The sequence below is a fragment of the Microtus oregoni genome, unplaced genomic scaffold (assembly GCF_018167655.1).
Source record: "Microtus oregoni isolate MIOR12 unplaced genomic scaffold, Mior012 000052F_ref0000163, whole genome shotgun sequence".
Taxonomy (NCBI): domain Eukaryota; kingdom Metazoa; phylum Chordata; class Mammalia; order Rodentia; family Cricetidae; genus Microtus; species Microtus oregoni.
The window spans coordinates 6,206,477-6,219,708 of record NW_024543828.1 but is presented as its reverse complement, the minus strand read 5'-3'; positions in this window follow the sequence as shown (position 1 = coordinate 6,219,708).

Genomic DNA, 13,232 nt, shown 5'->3' with positions numbered 1-13,232 from the left:
AGCTTCTCTGATGAGGGCTGAGCAAGGCACTGATCTATGAGTATAGTGGGATGTCATTAGGAGTCATTTCCTGCTACTTTCCTTTAGCAGAGAAGTAGTATTTTATTTTCCCTTTGGTCCCTGGCCTATCTAGTCTCAGGTTGGTGGTCAACTAAGTCTGATCTCGTGAACTCAGTGTTAACTCAAATCAGATATTGGCTGGTTAATCCCACAAGCTGTGTGGCACCATTGCACCAGCATGTCTTGCAGATAGGTCACTCTTATAGACAAGGATTTGTAGCTGGCTTGGCGTTTCCCTTTCTCCTTTGGCAGTGTGCAGAGTACCTTTTAGTATTATGACTACTAGTCAGCATATCGCGGCCCCCATCGTGTTCTATGCGCTAGCTTCGGGCAAGGGGCTGGAGGTTGAGGAAACACACGCAGAGACAGACCGACACACAGACCTTCAATCACTGGTACCAAAAGCCCCTCTTTTAATAGCACCATGTCGGCTTAAATACACTGCAGTCAACGTCCAACAGGTGAAAATCCCATCCTCTGATCCTCTAGGTGTAAAGCACAGCTTTTAGTAACTTCAATTAGAAGACTCTAGACAGGGAAGAGCAGCTGAAGGCCAGGACTCCATTGGTCCCAACAGGTGGAGGCTATAGGTAAGCAACAGCTTGACTTCTCTGTGTTCACTGACTTGTGTCAGTGTTTTTTTCATGAGTAGGGCCTTACCATCTGCTTATAGAGAGCCATTCATAGCCTTGGTAATAGCCTGGGTTGTGTGGGTGTTCCCATGATCCACCCCTTGGGGCAAGAACTCAAGTAGCTGTAACCAATTACCAGTATTGGAAGCTTCATTTGGTGATGAGAGATGTACAGTTGAAGCTCTCTTTCCCCTGTTTGGTAATTTCATTTTGATTGCCTTCACATGTGCATATATTGCAGGAAGCTTCTTCAGTATTAGACTTCCATATTACCCCTCAAATGTCCCTTAGTTGTCTCTCCCCATATTCTCTCCCTCATCCCCTCTTCTCTTCCCCTTCCCATTTGACCACCCTGCCCCCCATCTCTGAACACAGATAAGTCAAGCTGTTGCCTACCTATAGCCTCCACCTGTTGGGACCAATTGAGTCCTGGCCTTCAGCTGCTCTTCCCTGTCTGGAGTCTTCTAATCCACATCCATACACACCAATGTATTCCCGTCTTTGGAAGAGCCATTCCTCGCCTATAGGTTCTTATTCTCTACCTAACTTCTGTAGTCCTATGGAGAGCCTATGGAGTTTGATGACAGCCTGCTTATCAACAACACATAAGTTAATACATATTACATTTGTCTTTCTTTATCTGGGTTACCTTATTAAGGATGATTTTTTTGTAGTTCTATTTACCTATGAATTTTATTTTTAATGACTGAGTAATATTCCATTGTGTAAATGTATCTCAATTTTGTTATCCATTCATCCATTGATGGACATTTAGATTGTTTCCTGTTTCTGGCTATTATGAATATAGCAGCAGTGAAAATGGTTGAGAAAGTGTCTCTGTAGCAGGATTAAGTGCCCTTTGGATATATTCCCAAGAATAGCTTTGAGATAAATCAATTCTCATCTTCCTGGGGAACTGCTACACAGAAATCCAAAGTGGCTATACAGGTTAGCATTCCTACTAGCAGTGGAGGAGTGTTTCCCTCGGCAGCCTACAGAATGGGAAAAATATCTTCACCAACCCCACATCAGACAGAGGGCTGCTGATCTCCAAAATATATAAAGAATTCGAGAAATTAGTCATCAGAAGAAGAAACAATTCAATAAAAATGGGGCACAGACCTGAACAGAGAACTCTCCACAGAGGAATCTAAAATGTCTGAAAGACACTTAAGGAATGCTCAACATTCTTAGCCATCAGAGAAATGCAAATCAAAACAACTCTGAGATTTCATCTTACACCTGTAAGAATGGCCAAGATCAAAAACACAAATGACAATTTATGCTGGAGAGGATGTGGGGTAAAGGGAACACTCCTCTATTGCTGGTGGGAATGCAAACTGGTACAACCCCTTTGGATGTCAGTGTGGTGATTTCTCGGAAAATTAGGAAACAACCTTTCTCAAGACCCAGTAATACCACTTTTGGGTATATACCCAAAGGGTGCTCAATCGTGCCACAAGGACATGTGCTCAACTATATACATAGCAGCATTGTTTGTCATCGCCAGAACCTGGAAACAACCTAAATGCCCCTCAACCGATGAATGGATAAGGAAAATGTGGTACATTTACACAATAGAGTACTACTCAACAGTAAAAAACAATGACATCTTGAAATTTGCAGGCAAATGGATGGATCTAGAAAACATCATATTGAGTGAGGTAACCCAGACCCAGAAAGACAAATAAATATATGTACTCACTCATATGTGGCTTTTAGACATAAAGCAAAAAAAAAATGCAACCTATAATTCACAATCCCAGAGAACTTAGAGAACAAAGAGGACCCTAAGAGAGACATACATGGATCTCATCTACATGGGAAGTAGAAAAAGACAAGATCTGAATAAATTGGGAGCATGGGGACCATGGGAGAGGGTAGGAGGGTGGGGAGAGGAAGGGAGGGCAGTGGAGAAAAAAGTATAGCTCAATAAAAACAATTTAAAAAGTTTGAAATATAATAGAATCTAGGTATTCTCTAAGTCAATTTTGTTTCTTTGCTTTTCTTCCTGGCTATACGCCTATTGTATTTTCTAAGTTTTTTGATTGAATGAGAAATAGCTCTTGCAGAAGTGTAAAGACTTAATTTAAAAAGCCTTTTGAAATTGGTATGTTTGTTCTTTGGCTGAGTTCTTAATGTGGGGGATGTTGTCAATTTAGTCAGTACTCTAGATTGTTTGGAGATTTGTTATTGCTGTCAGACTCAGTCTTTCATTCACAGATTGCTTCACCTGTTCACAAAGCATGTTGCCAGAGAGTCATTCTCAGTGTTCCAGAATTTCCTGCAGATTTCACCCATCTCAGCAAGCGTGCTCTTTGCAGTGGTGGACTGTTACAGTTCTCTGTTCAGTGCTTATCTTGTGGCAGCAGGCTGGTTTCTTTGTTTTAACTTTATTTACATTCAGAGGCTGTATCTGGTTCTTAGAGACGGATGGACTTTGCAGCTCTTCTGTCCCTCCTGCCCCAGCAGCGAGTCTCGGCCTTTTCTCTATGGAAGGCCATAGGTAGAAGTTTTCTGTCTGTCCTATAGATGGCAGACTTTCACTTTGTATGAAAGCAGACTACCAGACCCAGAAAAAATTTCTGTTTCTGTTCTAAGGACAGATGAACTTTGATTTTACTCTTTCCCAAGAAGTCCAGTTCATCACCCAATTCTTGAAGGTGGAAAATGCTTTTCTTCTTTCTTTCTTGTGGCTGACAAGTGTTTCTTTTTCTCCTGTCCCAAAGACCTTGGAGTTTATAGCATGCACTGCTTATAGGGAAACACTCCAATTGTCCTACAATCCACTAACTCTTCCTCATTTATACTCAATGAGGTCCTCCAGAGAAAAGTGATGTGTGGGAGTTTGAAGACTGTTGCCTATGTTGCTCTTTCACTGATATTTAGCTTTCCAAGTATTCATTAATAAATTAGCTAATTGTGTCATAACACTTATCTGCATTGGCTATTACTTCTCTGTTCTCCTAAAGTTAAAACTTCATATTTCTTGTCTTTTCTTGAATGGCATACTTAGAATTTAATTGATTTGCTTTTTGCTCTTATTGCAATGTTAACTCTCAGAACGACTATGGTTTTATAAAATAGCCGCTTTCTCACTGATAGGTTGGCTATGATGCCTTAAGTTATGGGTCTGACAGGATGGCTCAATGGGTGAAGGTGCTGCCCCCAAGGCTGATGATTTAAGTTCAGTCCTTCAGAGCCGACCTGATGAAAGGTGACTTGCACAGTTTGTTTTCTGATTCTCAGTTATGTTCAGTGCATATCCTCTACAAAAAATAAAATAATACAATAAAAATATCCATTTGAGGGGCAAAGAAGCAATTCAGTGGATAAGAACTTAAGAGCACAGGAGTTCAGTCCCCAGTGCCTACACATTAGGCAGCTCACAACTGCCTGTAATTTCAGCTACAGGGGAACCTGACTCCCTCTTATGGCATCTGCTTGTTTCCTCACACAAGTGACACACATATTCAAACTCACACTTAGACATGCACATACACAAGAATAAAAATGAAACCTTAAAAAAGAGCATGTCTGTTTCTAGATTTTTGGGGAATTTTCGTACTGATTTTTATATTGGCTACACTGGTTTGCACTCCCACCCACAGGGACTAAGTGATTCTCTTGCCAACATCCAAGCTAGCATTTGTGGTCATTTTTTTCTGCTGTTGTTATTTTGTTTTTTTTCTTTGTTTTATTTTTTTTTCTCATCTTTACCATTCCAGCTGGGGTAAGATTAAATCTCAGAGTAATTGTAATTTGCAGTTTCTTATGGATAGGCATGTTGAACATTTAAAAAAAAATTTTTTTTTCTCAGCTCTTTGGTTTTCATCTTTTGAGAACTCTCTGCTTACTTCCATTCTTTTGAATGTTTGAGGTTTTGTTTTTTTTTTTTAGCTCATTGTATATTCTAGATACTAGCCCTCTGTAAGATGTAAGATGTATAGCTGGTGAAGATTGTATTCCATTATGCAGACTGCCTCTTTTCTTGAAACATAATGTCTCACTGTACAGGAACTAATTTCATGAGTTCCTATTCATTAATTGTTGGTCTAAGTGCCTGTGCTTTTTGGGTCCAGTTCACAAAGTCCGTTCTTGTTACAATGAGTTCCAATATATTCCTTACTTTCTCCTCTATCAGAATCACAATTTTAGGTCTCATGCTGATGTCCTTAATTCATTTGGAACTGGGTTTAATACAGGGTATGAAATAAGAATCAAGTTTCATTCTTCTACATCGAATTTGACTAGTACCATTTGTTGAATGAGTTGTTTTTTCCTCAAGGATGTTCTTTTGGCTGGTGAAATCACTATAGAAATCAGTGTGGAGCTTCCTCAAAAAGCTGGAAATAGACATTAGAACTTGGTCCATCTATCCCACCCTTCACCATATATCTAAAGGACTCTGCATCCTACTATAGAGTCTCTGCTCATCCATGTTTATTCCCGTTGTATCACAGTAGCCAGGAAATAAAAACAGCATAGATGTCCATCAACTGAGGAATGAATAATAAAAATGTATTATGTTTAAAATGGGATATTATTCTACCATTAATAAAATCAAAATTATGAATTTCATAGTTAAAAGGCTGGAGATGGAAACAATCATTCTGAATGAGGTTACCCATATCTGGAAAGACAAATGTCATGTTTTCTCTCATTTGTGGATGTTAGTTCTGAACCCTGCTGGATATGGTAATGACTGGCCTGGGTAGACACGTACAAACCTCTAATGGAAAACCAAGCACTTTCTGAATTTGAGCCAGTTTCACAGGATGAAACTCATACCTTGTACCATTGTGTCAGGTCATCATCCTGTGCCTAAACAAGTCCTAAGCCCTAGGGGAGAACCTATAATTACTATACTGCTAAATGAACACAGTTTAAGTCAACTTTGGCGAATAATTGTTATACCCTCAGATTAATGCATCTCCCAGGCCTCATCAAAAAGTCCTACAATGTGTAGAGACACACAAAGAAACAAGATGCAGAGAATAAAAGACTTCAGAATGCTCAGTCCTAAATGAAGCAACTGTATCATACCCCTTCTGATGGAGGAAGGTCATTGGCTAATAAAGGAACTGCCTTGGCCCATTTTATTGGTTAGGATGTAGGTAGGTGGAGTAAACAGAACAGAACGCTGGGAGGAAGAGGAAGTGAGGTGAGAGTCTCGCCAGCTCTCCTCTCGGGAGCAGACGCCTGAGAGAGACGCCATGCCCCGCTCCCGGGATGAAGCTCCGACCCATGATGGACATAGGCTAGAATCTTCCTGGTAAGCTCACCTTGGGGTGCCATACACAGATGATTAGAAATGGGCTAAATTAATATGTGAGAATTAGCCCAGAAAAGAATGGGCCAAGCAGTGATTAAATGAATACAGTTTGTGTGTTGTTATTTCGGGCATAAGCTAGCCGGGCAGGCGGCTGGGGGTGCTGAGAACGCAGCCCCGCCGCCCTTATTACTACACTCTTCCCTTCAAGGTTTATTGTGGAAAGGGAGTTAGAATGGGCCAAAGTGGTAGACAACTACAGGGAAACTCAGTGTCTTCTGGACAGAACAGGTCAGCTACACTTAGGAGCTCAGAGTGGTTTTGGCAGCATGCACAAAACCCATGGAAGCTCAAGTCAGACTAAATTCTACCACACAGAGGAGAGGTGGTGTTAAGTCCCATCTCTGTTTGAAGAACTATTGGCATGGAAAGGCATACACCCAAGAATATATTTTCATTGCAAGTTTGACTTAATGTATATAAACAACAAACAAACTAGAACAGATAGTTGGGTCGATAGCTAAGAGGGGTAGATATGATGAAAACACATGACATGAAATTCCCAAAGATCTACTAATTTTTAAGCATGCATTTGATGGGACTGCCGGCTTTGATTTAGCATTACATTTGTGAGATTCATCTTAATTGTTAATGTTGCTATATTGTTTTGATTAACCTACACTATTTTATTGTGTGACTATAGCTCAATCTATTCTATTGTTGATGACTGTATATACTGATTTCTGACTTAATGGTACAATAAATAATGCTAACATACATATATTTAACAAATCTTGAAACATATATATATTTCTAAGAGATAAATTGTTGCTTATATATAGTTACATACATTTCACCTTTAGTAGATAATCCTAAACCCTCTTCTAAAAGTGGTCTGGAAAATTTGTTTTTACTTCCTTGTGATACAAACCTGTTAATATATGATGAAATTTTACATAAATCACTAATTATGTGTGGCATGAATAGTAAAAAAAAACAGAGACAGGTATTAAAGACAGGGTTAAAGCTGAAGATCAGAAAAGCAGAACAGTAAGCCACTAGAGAGACTTTTTACCTCTACCAATGCTCAGACCAAAGGGGCCATCATCAGACTGCCTAGACTGTACTGTGTCTCCATCAAACCTCAGACTCCACACTTCAATGAGTTTGTCTCTTCCCCTTTATATTTCTCTCTTCGCCCAGGCATATTGCTTCTGTCTCCTCCTCCGTAGTACTGGAATTAAAGGTGTGTGACTCCCAAACCCTTGTATTAAAGGTGTGAGCTGCCACCACCACCTGGATCTGTTTCTGAATCGATCTTGAGTAGCTCAGGGTAGCCTTGAACTCACAGAGATCCGTCTGCCTCTGTCTCCCGAGTCCTGGGATTAAAGGTCTGGGACATGACTCCCTGGCCGCTTGTGGCTTAGCTTTGCACTCTGATCTTCAGGCAAGCTTTATTTATTAAAATACAAATAAGATATCACTGCAATTATGTATAGTAAGCATATTGAAAAAAGAATATTTTAGAAGTGTTTAATTTGGTGATTTTCTAAGTGGATACAGTCGTTCAATTACCATAAAGATAAAAATGTAGAATATTACACTATCAGTAATCTCAATTATTTTGAATTTTTATATGACACATTACTTACGTGATATTAAGTAATAACTTACATATAGAATCATCACTTGTATATACAACCAAATTAGTAATTTAAAAATATTCTAAGATGAACCGAGGCCCAGATTGCTTGAATGGTGTATTTATCTAAAATTTAATGATGAATTATTATTTATTCTTCAAAAATATGTTCCAAAACGTAGAAGACAAAGGAATAACTTACAACTTATTCTTAAAGTCAAAATTTAATTTAACTCTAAAGATAGTCAAAGAAATAATTTAAAATGTTGTAAGCCTTTTTGTCATATATGAAATATTAAAAATTAGGAAACGAAAGAGGCCTCCATTGGAAAAAATAAAGTTTTTTCCATAAATAATGTAATTTTGTGTATAAACCAGGGTTTCTCTATGTTTGAATTGGTAAAAATGTTAAATATGTTTGTACAGTAAGAACTGAATATACAAAACATCTTACATTTCTTTAAACTATTAATAACCAGGACATTCATCAAAATGATAAATTGCTTCAGTGAAGTACTCTTAAATAACATCCTAATTAATAATGAACTACTGAATCTTTCCCCATAAGAAACAAAACAAGGAAAGAATAGTTTTCTTTTAAAAAATAAACTACTAAGACAAATGCATAATCACATGCAAAATCAAATAAAAATAAAAATAAAAGGGAAATATCTCTGACTTATACTACATACAAAAATTACCAGAAATTATACACCAACTTCAAGAGCAGAAGCATAAAAACCCTTGGAAGTCTAAGAGAATCAAATAAACAATGTTTTCTTGAGAACGGTTTCATTTCAAAAGCACAAGCTAAACCTAAAGCTTGCATGCCATCAATATTTAAAAACACATACTATAAACACCAACACCAGTATAGCAGGAAACTAACCCACAGACTGGAGAAAAGTTTGGTAATCATATATCTGAAAAAGGACTTGAATGTAGCCATTAGACATTAGGAACAATTACAGTTTAGACATAAATAACTAAAAAACCCAACTGACAAACGGAGAGCAGATTTAAACTACCATTTTCCCAAGAGGCTATGCAACTGGACAGGAAAAAGAAAGATGCCCAACATCATTAACATCAGGGACTTCAGTTTAAAACCATAATGAACAAGACGGGGTGGTTCATACCTACAACCTCAGCACTTGGGAGGCTGGGACCTAATAAGTCACATGTACATGACCAACTTTGCTCATATTTTATGAGTTTATTGCAAGCAAGCATGTAACCAAACAAGCATAAGTGGATGTAAGTTTATACCTTCCAAGATTGCTGTAATCAAAATGTCTTGCTTAGCATTGAAAAGCGTGGCAAAATGTGAAGTCTTACATATTGCTTCTGGGTATGTAAAATGATTTAGCCATTGTAGAAAACAGTTTGACACTTCTTCAAAAAGGTTGGTATAACAACATTTGCCTTGGTAATTTTACACACCCCCATTATACAGAGAAATAAATCAAGACTCATGTCTACCAAAGAACCTATTCAAATCAGGAATGTTCACAACATTTTGTGCTTAGTCAGTTTCCCACTCCTGTAACTGAATACTTGTGATAGTTTGTAGGAAGTTTTATTTTGGGTTTGCAGTTTTGAAAGTTTCCGTCCATTGTTTGTTGCTCTATTTCTTTGAGGCTTGTGGCAAAGCAGCTTATAATTGTAGGAACCATATTGGGGAATACAGATGCTCAATTCATGTGTAGGATATAAAACGAAAAAGAATTGGGGGGGGCGGTCTTAGTATCTCCTTCAATGACACGCTCTCAATGGCTAGAAGACCTCCTAGGCTGTACCTCTTAAAGGTTCTATCACTTTTCACCTTTAAATAGCCAAGTGTGGCAGCTCATGTCTTTAACCCCAACACTTGGGAAGCAGAGAATGGAGTTTAAGGCCAGGCTGCTCTACATAAAGAATTCCAGGTCAGCCAAAGTTATACAGTGAAACTGTATCTCAAAAAATATCAATACAAGGCAACAAAGTAACAGTAAAAAAAGACTTTAACAAAGGGATTGTGGAGGATATTTATTAACCAATATATAGCTATTGCTAATCATATTCACAAAGGAATAGCATCCATATATTATTAACTGATGTTGGCAAAGTGTGGTTGTACATTTGCAACCAAGGTGAAGTTGCTGATGCTAGAGTAATGTCAGAATTTGGCAGCATTTATCATGCATGTAGCTTCTATAGATTCTATTCTCTGTCTGACAGTAGTAATAAATACTATTTCTTCCATAGGGTAGTGTAAACGCATTGAACAGAGAGGTGGCCTTACATCTTCCAGCTGATATGAATAGGAGATATTCTGCTTGTCTTGGTACTGTAATGTCAGCCAACCTATCTGTGAGTAATAATCCTGAGCAGTGACCTTGAAGCAGAACTAGTCATAGCACTGTAAGTTCTCTTTCCTTTTTCCTGGTGCCATTTTCCTGTAATGAGATGAGCTCCCAATTTACAGTGTGACAATAAGGCAATGTGAGTTATTCATCAAATCTACCACTTCTGGTGGTCATGGTGTTCAGTAGAAAGGGAAATGATCAAAGGATGAGAGTTCGTTTTCCACATCCACCAGAAAGGTGTCACTCAGTGAAAGAAGAAGCTTAACTTTCTAGTTGTCGGTAATAGAGTTGTGTGAGTTAGTATCTTGTTTTTCTGGGGAGACAGATAATGGTGGGGCTCAGAAGGTAGCTAATATTTGACATCCACGGGGCCGTTCACATACACTTCAACAAACGGATTTCTTACTAAGAAGAAGGTGAAATAAAATAGAGAGTTCATAATGTTCTTGTATCCAGGATACAAGAAATCTCTTTCATTATAAGGATATAATAGTGATGATGATAAAATTACATATAGTAATGATAATAAGTTCTGAAATTTACAAAAGGCAAACAGCAAATATTAAAATTAAGATAATGAAAATGCTAGAATTTTATCATGAAAATTTTAAGGCAATTCTCATGAAACTGGTTTAAGAAAGCAGTACATATTCTTTATAAACAAAAACTAAAAAATCTCGGGAAAGAGGAAAAGCTCATTTACAAAAAAGGAAATGGAAAACACAAAAATCTGGTGGGTTGTGCTGGATGGAAGAGTGTGGATTACAGAAAGAGAAAACAGTTAACGAAAATAAATCAATGAAGTTTACTGATCTGGAAAGCAGAGAGAAAACGGACTTTACAGATATAATCATCAAAATACAGCCCAGGGTCTTCTGCTCCTGGGGATGTGGAGTAGAGGTTTATTTCCTCTATTAGTCTTAGTAAGAACAGCTAACATGCTTAGGTATCATTTTAAACAAAATTAGGAAGACTGTGAAAGATAGAGTGTAGAATGAAACTGACTGGCATAGGAACCCATAGGACACAGTATACTTTATGCTCCACAAGCTCAAGAAGGCAGCAAGTGGGAAATCAAAATGTATCCAGACCAAACAGAAGACCCAATGGGAAGAGCATTATGAAGTACCAGTGACTGGCCAAATAGGTGCCAGTAAACATCTAGTAAACATTCTTTCTTAAAAGAAATTTCAATTACATGATTTTGAAATTTATACTTGTGCATTTATCCCAGAAAAATGGAACTTTGTGTTAATTTAACCCTGCACTATATATATACACATATATACATGTATATATGTATATATATGTATATATATCACATCTTTATCTTAAGAGCCCCAAATAAGAAACAGGTGCTCTTTCTAAAAGGTGCTCTTGTAGGTGCTATTCAACTCCTGTTGGCTAAAGCAACTCTTGGCATATCCATAAATCTGAGAATTATTTATCAGCACAAATGAATGCGCTATTGAGATTCACAGCAACTTGGGTCAGAGAGTTTTACTGAATTGAAACTTTACTGCTTAAATACTATATGATTCCATTCATGTAGCATTCTTAAAATGATACCACGATGAATTGAGAACAGTTCAATAGTTGATAAAGATTAAGGAGCTTTAGTGGCAGGAGGAAAATGGCTAGGAACTCCTTGGGTGAAGTAAATTTTTCTGTGTCTTGTCTGTATTTTGCAATAATCTTTTTTACAATGTGCTGCTTACTATTGGAAAAAATAGGGTCAAAAGTACATGATGTCTCTGTTATTATTATTTCTAGTAACTTTCTGGGAATATATAATTATCTTAAAGTCAAAATTTAATGGTAAAATGATAGTCTTGGAATATTTTTTATGTTCCCATTCTTTTAAAAAGCTAAAAAGAAAAGCCCATAGATTTAAAGAGATTTAAGAAAATCACAAGCCTACTTTAAAATAACAATATTGAGAAGTATTGAACACTTACTATGTCTTATAGTAATGAATGACTTTGAAATATGATGATTTAGAATATGATTAAAATGTGTTCTTTATATTTTAGAAATATACATATAAATATTACTTGAGTGATATTGTGTCTGGGTTTGTCTTCCAATAAGTGTATGGGCAATCTTCAGAGCTATCTCCTGAGAGAGTCTACTAGGTAGTGATGAACACTGTGTATGTCTGTGAAAGCAATAGAATGTTACCCTCATGGGCACACTACTATATGCAAGGAAGACAATTTAAAGATGGAATTGAGAAAAATACATATATTATGTAAAGCAGCAAGGATTTCCTTAATTCTCTGTGGTATAAAATCAGTTACAATCCAGTAATTTCATGTCGGATTATATATGCAAAGGAAATGAATATCAATCTATATACAAATGTAGATTTTCAGCCCAGTTACTCAGTCATCCACTTGAAATTGGATTGCCACCCCTAAAACTTCTCTAATGAAAATCATGGAGCTCTTCTTATTTGTAAGTATACGAGACCTCTGTCCAGTGTGGCTAGTAGAAAGCATCTACTGGCACTGAATCAAAAGTTTCACTTTTAATTCTGCCCTGCACGACTAGTTTCTCTACTCATATCAAGGCTGCTGGGAGAAAACGCACCTTTTTTTTTCCCCTTAGAGCTCTTGACATATCTTAACTTCAACTCTTATGTCTGTTTCAAAAAAAAATTAAGAGGTCCAGAATGACATGCAAACAACAGCAACTGTGGGCATTGCCACATAATTATTGCCTATGACGCTCCCAGTGGAGCTGGGAGGAGCATCTGGAGCAATTAAGTTAATAATGTGAACTTCAGGGATCGCCATTCATCATGCAAGAAAATTTAAATCACAATGCTTCAGGTGCCAGATTTATGTTAGCAAAACAAATCACCCAGCTGTAAACATCTCTGCAAACATGTTCGGGAGAGTGAGGTGGGTTTCCTTGGAGGACTATTACAGTAGTTATTTGAAGGTAATATATGACTATGACAAAAACCCAGAAGTCTCATGGAGAAAGCAATCATCAGTTCAGGGCTACAGTGAAGCTATAAATATTTCATAACACTGTGCTGTGTCTAAAAAAATGACTTGGCTTTCCAGTACCCAGCCTCCCTTCTTATGTAACTTCCTCAACGTAAGTGTTCAGACATTTTCTAAATGGTTGAGGCATTTCATAAAAACTAGAACTTTCTGAAATCTCCTGAAACAGATAGCTTCAATCTCTGATTTTTTAAACCCGTGTAAATCCACATGTGATTTTTTGACATGACCATGAAAAATGAAAGTGGTTTTTATTTAAAGAAA